This window comes from Salvia splendens, chromosome 10, assembly GCF_004379255.2.
Source record: "Salvia splendens isolate huo1 chromosome 10, SspV2, whole genome shotgun sequence".
NCBI lineage: Eukaryota > Viridiplantae > Streptophyta > Magnoliopsida > Lamiales > Lamiaceae > Salvia > Salvia splendens.
Genome location: NC_056041.1, coordinates 8,396,523 through 8,403,352, shown reverse-complemented (window position 1 = coordinate 8,403,352; position 6,830 = coordinate 8,396,523).

Below are 6,830 nucleotides of genomic sequence, written 5' to 3'. Positions count from 1 at the left end.
AGAAGGAAGCTGAACCTCACCGAGAAGGTGGAGACGAAGCTAGCGAAGTATGATTTCGTCTCCCTTCTCTTAGTTTAGTTTCTTCCTTTATGTAAAATGGCCTTGAAGCCCTCCTTGTATAGAAAATTTTTTTTTCTTATGAATGAAAAAATTCTTCTTTCTGCTCTTGTGTCTTCGTATAGCCTTTCGTACTCTCTTACTCCTGTTGTGGTTTACTACCTGCTCGGTAAGCTGAAATGCCGAACTGACGTAGCTGCTTTGTATTCTTAACTCTCAAGGAGCTGGAGGTACTTCACTGGAAGCGGCTGTACTCTTCGGCTTTAGACGAAGCTGAGAAAAGAGCTATAGCCGATCAGACGAAGAATGACGAGCTTCTGGCTCGTTTAGTGAAGCTGGATGCCGATAATAAGGACTTAGAGTCCGATAAGAATGATCTGGAGGCCGAGCTGAATACGACCATTGCTGAGAGGACTGCGTACGAGGATTACATCCGTGTGCGCGGGGGAATGACCATATCAGATGTTCAGAGTCGAGTTGACGAACTGTGGGAGGAATATAATGTACTCCGGAGGAACAATGCGCTGGAGAGCTCGGCTTGCCAACAAGTCGTGACATCATTGCGGCGCTGGGCTTCTCGGTACAACATTGTTCTTTCTCGGCGCCCCTCCATAGAAAGATTCCTTCGGCATATCGTGCCAACAGATGCTCGCACTCCAGATCAAACCTTTGATTCACTTGCTCAAAACCGTACTCCAAGTCAGCAACGAACTCTGGAACAGCCGGAAACGTCAAGACGAGAACAGGCTGAAGTTCGTAGAGGAGCTGTGATTATGAGTGAGCAAGATCAACAAATGCTTCGTGAAGAGACTCTTCGCCGCCGAGGTGCTAGGGCTTCCCGGGCTCAGAGAAGAGGTGGCAGGTCGATTAGAGCATCTCGTCGACCTGCTTATTCTGCAGCTGCCTGGAACGCCCGAACTCAGCTTCACGAGGATTTTGTGAATAGATGGCTCAACTTTAGCAACCCTGGACAGTAGAATAGTCCTTTGTAATAGCGTAACGCCATCTTGTAGGGTAGCGGAGTTGTGTGCCGAACAAGATTTGAAAATGAAATTTTGTTTTTGTTTTCGCTTCTAACACTGTGTATTTACAGCTTAGCGAAAAAATTTCATCGTACTTGTCCTCGGTCTTATGAAGTAAACTTCTTTGACCGGACTTGTCTTTGGTCTGATGAAATAAACATCTTTGACCGGACTCGTCTTTGGTCTGATGAAATAAACATCTTTGACCGGACTCGTCTTTGGTCTGATGAAATAAACATCTTTGACCGGACTCGTCTTTGGTCTGATGAAATAAACATCTTTGACCGGACTCGTCTTTGGTCTGATGAAATAAACATCTTTGACCGGACTCGTCTTTGGTCTGATGAAATAAACATCTTTGACCGGACTCGTCTTTGGTCTGATGAAATAAACATCTTTGACCGGACTCGTCTTTGGTCTGATGAAATAAACATCTTTGACCGGACTCGTCTTTGTGTTCTAATTTGGCGATTTTCGTCGCCGGGATCGAACTTTCCCTTGTCCTAATTCGGCGAGTTTTATCGCGTGGATCGGACTTTCCCAGTTAACCGAAGTGGTCTTATGCAGTAAACCTTTTTGACTAGACATGGTCGTCCTCGGTCTTATGAGGTAAACTGCTTTGACCGAACTTGGTCGTCCTAATTCGGCGAGTTTTATCGCGTGGATTGGACTTTCCCTTGTCCTAATTCAGGCAAGTTTTATCGCGAGAATCGGACTTTTGTTGCAGTTCGTTTCAGACGAAGTGCTTGATTCTTAAGCAGAATTGTGGTCTTGTATCCTCTTTAGAAGCTTTGACACACAATCGTGGGCTTGTTGCAGCTCGTTTCAGACGAACTGCTTGTTTAAGCTGAATTGTGGTCTTGTATCCTCTTTAGAAGCTTTGACACACAATCGTTGGCTTGTATGTTCTAAAAAGGGGATCAGCCTTTGAAGAACGAGATACCTCAGTTTTATTTGTAAGAGACGACACTCACATAGACAGACACAACGCACGTAGAGACAAGAACAAGTAAAAAACAAAGAAAACACATAAGACTGACTGACCGGACTGTCTCTTACAAATGGAACTTTTTGAGGTTGGAAACGTACCATGTTCGGGGTACTTGTGCTCCTGACGCGTGAGTCAATTTGTAAGACCCTTTGCCGAGGACTTCTGACACCCGATATGGACCTTCCTATGTGGGTTCGAGTTCGCCCAGCTTTTCTGCTCGGCTTACTTCGTTGTTTCTCAAGACGAGATCTCCCACTTGAAATTGCAGCTTCTTCACCCTTTGGTTGTAATACCGGGCTACTTGCTCCTTGTACTTGGCTGCTTTTAGGCAGGCCAATTCTCTTCTTTCTTCGGCAAGATCTAGTTCGGCTCTCAGTCCGTCACCATTCATTTCTGAGGAGAAATTGAGTTCGGGGACTGGATATGCCGATCTCAACCGAATCACGGCTTCAGTGCCGTACACCATCGAGTTCGGCTCCGGTGTGACTTCGGTCATTTCGCCGGCCTCTGATTCCGGCTGCTGTGATTGCTATGCTCGATGGTGCCGAACTGATTGCTCGGCACTTTTAAGCGCAATCTGCGAACACACTTGCTCTTTTTCGATCACCTCGGATGACCGCTATCTCTCCTTTAGTGGAGAAGGTGTTCGGCGAGGATGCCTCTGATCGCTATGACCGGGCTTCTTTTTGTCTTCTCTAGATGAGCTGTCTAAAGACCGTTTTCGACGGTCTGCCTCATCGGCACGAGAAAACTTGTCCGCAATGTCCCACATCTCTTGAGCTGTTTGCGGACCGCACTCCACGAGCTTTCTGTAGAGAGCTCCGGGCAGGATTCCATTTTGGAATGCCGAAATGACAAGTAGATCATTGAGATTATCTACTTGTAGGCATTCCTTGTGGAATCTCGTCATAAAATCGCTGATCTTTTCGTCGCGACCTTGACGTATAGAAAGCAGCTGAGCCGAAGTGCTTCTGGCTTCCGCTTTCTGAAAGAACCTCCTGTGGAAAGCATCCATTAGATCTCGGTAGGATCTAATGCTGCCTTGAGGGAGGCTATCGAACCACCTTCTTGCGTTCCCGATTAGCAGCTCGGGAAACAGCTTGCACATGTGGACCTCATTGAGACCCTGGTTCGCCATGTTATACTGATAGCGTCCCAGGAAGTCATGAGGATTCACCAACCCGTCATAAGTCATCGACGGAGTTCGGTAGTTCTGTGGAAGGGGAGTTCGGGTAATATCGTCCGAGAACGGAGTCCTCAATGCTCCGTACATGGCGAACCCGACATTTCTTCGGTATGGAGGAGATGGAGTTCTCCTGTGATTCCGGTACCGAGGATTCTTTCTTCTGGAAGACATGATACTACTGCGGTAGTGACTGTCTCGTATGGAGGGAGAGGGAGAATCCGCCGTTTTCGCCTCCGGCTGCTTTTGGCTTCTCTGCAGGAAGGTTAAGAATTCCTCCTGCTTTTCAGCCAAAAACAGCTTGACAGCCTCGTTCAAATCGGGCTGCTGGGAAGACTCGGTGTGACGGCTTTTGGAGCGGCTTGTTCCTCCGCCATGAGAACTGGTGGTGGATTTATCCCTAGGCTGTTTTCCAGACCTATGGGATGGATTGGCTTCCTCCTGGTTCTCACGGGCAGGAATACGGGTACTCTGCGATCTGGTATGCATTTTTTGGGTTGAAAAAATGGTCAAAAATTCGCTTTATCACAAATTTGGTTCTCTGTTTCCCACAGACGGCGCCAGTGATGATTCCGCGAATTTTTGATAATGATAAATGCTCGTAAAATAAATTACGACACAGAGAATTTTACGTGGTTCGATTTACTGAGGTAAATCTACGTCCACGGGGAGAAATGGGGGCAGGTTTGTATTGCTTGATCTGCGAATTACAGCTTACAACACAGACTTGCTATATGATTATTTCTCTAGAGAGATTCTAACCCCTCTCTATCAGATCTAAGTCCTATTTATATATTGAACTAAGATCGTGGCTTGCATCACCACCCTAAGTCGTGGATGTCGTGTAGGTCATGGCCTAAGATCGTGGCCTGAGTTGACGCCACGTGGTAGTGGGTGTGTTGGAAGTTGTGGAAATCCTGCCTGGGTCCACTAACTCCTTGTTCGTCGATACTGAGACGAACTTCTTTGGTTGCGATCTGAGAGTAGAGCTGATGCGACCTGAGAGCAGACTTGATTGGTTGGCTTTTACGAGCTGTAGGCTGAGGCCGAACTCTTTGGTAATGCCGAACTCCTCCGACTCTTTGGTAATGCCGAACTCATACTCTTCCTTTGGCTTTGGCTGGTGGTCCGTCACTTGCTTGTTGGCTTGTTTAGTTTTCGTACCACTCAATAATCAAAATACCTATGCCGCTCTTTGAAGGAAAAATTATCTTTTCATTAATTGCCGGAAAAAGAATATTGAATACAAAATGCAATAAAAAAGGTCTATCGGTCAACAGTCACATTCTAAACATAGGGAATAAGTGAAGCTTACGGTGACACATGTTAAGCCTTGATGCATTCCATTGTTCCATAGCTAAGATGTGCAAATGAACTGTCTTCAGCTTATCCAGCATAGTCACTTTGTTTCCCTGTTTTTCGGCAATTTGTTGAAGATCAATACTTGAATGCATTCTGGAGGAAGCTCTTCTTTTTTCGGCTCCTTAATCCTCATCCCTCTCAGGATCATCACAGAAATCAGGAGAGCACTGTAGGTGAGGCATCCTCACGTTCAGGTGGCATGCTATATGCAGCTATTGGGGTGAGTGCCACGACCTTGAAGAAGCAATATGTGATCCCCATAGTCTGGTGCTTTAGTGCCAGATTTACAAGGCAGAAATGAGGAGTTCCCATATAAGTTGACAGCTGCTAGATATGGGACCTAGCCTGCCACAGTAAACCAATTTAACAAGAAGATGAAATTTTCTTAGGCAGTGACCCCGCATATCATCTTGAATGTAGTGGTTAATAGTTGATATCAGCGTAAATAACTTTTGTGAAGAAAAAAGTAAGTACTCAAGTAACCTTTCTTGTGAATGCCTCCAGAACAGAAATAAAATTGTAGAGATGTCTATGATGATCGTATGAAATGAAAAATAGGGCGATGAAAGTTTTTCTCCACTTTCCGCTAGGAATATGTGAAATAGGGTCAGAGGAAATAATGTTCTGTTCACTGAAATGGTGTGCATGATTAAGGAGCATATTCTTAAAACTACTTTAACTACTGAAATGGTGTTCACTTCCACCATTTTCTGTTCAAAGGGACAACAGCTTTTTCTTAAAGCTACTTAACTGAAAAATGATATAGTTAGAACTTAGACAAACAACTTACAAGGCTGTGAAATCATGCAGTAACCTCAAGAACAAATGAAAAGGGCACTCACATGATACATAAACGATGTCTGGTCAACAACTGAAACTGCTCCTTTGATCATATTCTGAAGTATGGTGTCTGCGTGACATCAAAATTCGTTAGCTCAACTACTTTAAGAGAAATTACAAAGAAAATAAATGCACTTTTCTGGTTACACCATAGCAAGGTGATGTAATTGGACTAGCCTACATCTAAGAACAATTCGAATCGGTCTTAACAAACATAAAAAAGAGAGAAAATCCCTAGTGCTTCTACACCTGACTAGTTAAATTATATGCAAAGCAAAATATGAATACTATGAACATGTGGACTCAATTTCAAAATATGCATCATCAAAAGCATTTTTCTTTATAACCTTTCCTGTTCTACCATGATTGAAATTATGTGTTAATTAATTTGTAATTCAGTTGATGCAAAAAGCCTCATAATTCGTGGAAATCTGAAACAGATAATTCAAAGAACCACCAAACAAGGAGAACAACGCAATTATGAAAGTTCATTTCCACTATACAAATAACCTTGTCGAGAAACATCCCCAAATAACATCATCCATTCATCACGCACCGACTCAAATATGCTGAATTTTCTTTTTAGGGTTTCTAAAAACGAAATGTTCAGCTGAAATTCACCTCAAAGCTAACAAAATCGCGAAATGGATGAAGATAAGGTTGAAGCATACATTATGAAAGAAATAATACGAAATTTGGTATATTTAGCTGGAGCGCGATAGAAAAAGGTACCGATTGGGAAGCTCTGCAGAATGGAAGATTTAAGGGCGAAGAATCGAGCTCCAGAAATGGTACACACACACAAAAGGTAGTTTCAATTGAACTTGAGCAATGCTACATGAATTTCAATCGCAATTCGCAAAGTTGTAGAGAGATGGGAGTGTGGATGGCACGTGCCTGATTCCAGAATCTCATGATTATAAAAAAAATTCGATCCATTTTTAAATACAAGAAAAATTGTTAGTACTTTAATTACTATAGTACTCCCATTATCTTATAAAAATAGTTAAATCAAATTATAGTACTTTTTTACATTTTTAATTATCTTGGGAGTACAATAAAACTTTTAATAAAAATTTGTTAGGAATTTTGTATTTTTTGTCATTATATCTTCACCAAATACATAATATTTTCATAGAATAATGCTAAAGTATGATTTAAGTCACAATTTCATCAAAAATTTGTTTGAATTTTAATTTCAACAATTTTATACTTTCGTCATTATATTTCTCAAAGGTCCCCAACAATTTTAGACGAAGAGGAGCGATGAACGGGAATATTCTAGTATTTAGAATTTTTGTTTATTTCAAATAAAAGGAAGAGAAATTGGTTTATAAAATCATGAACTTTATTTAGATTATGGTATTTCCTAGGA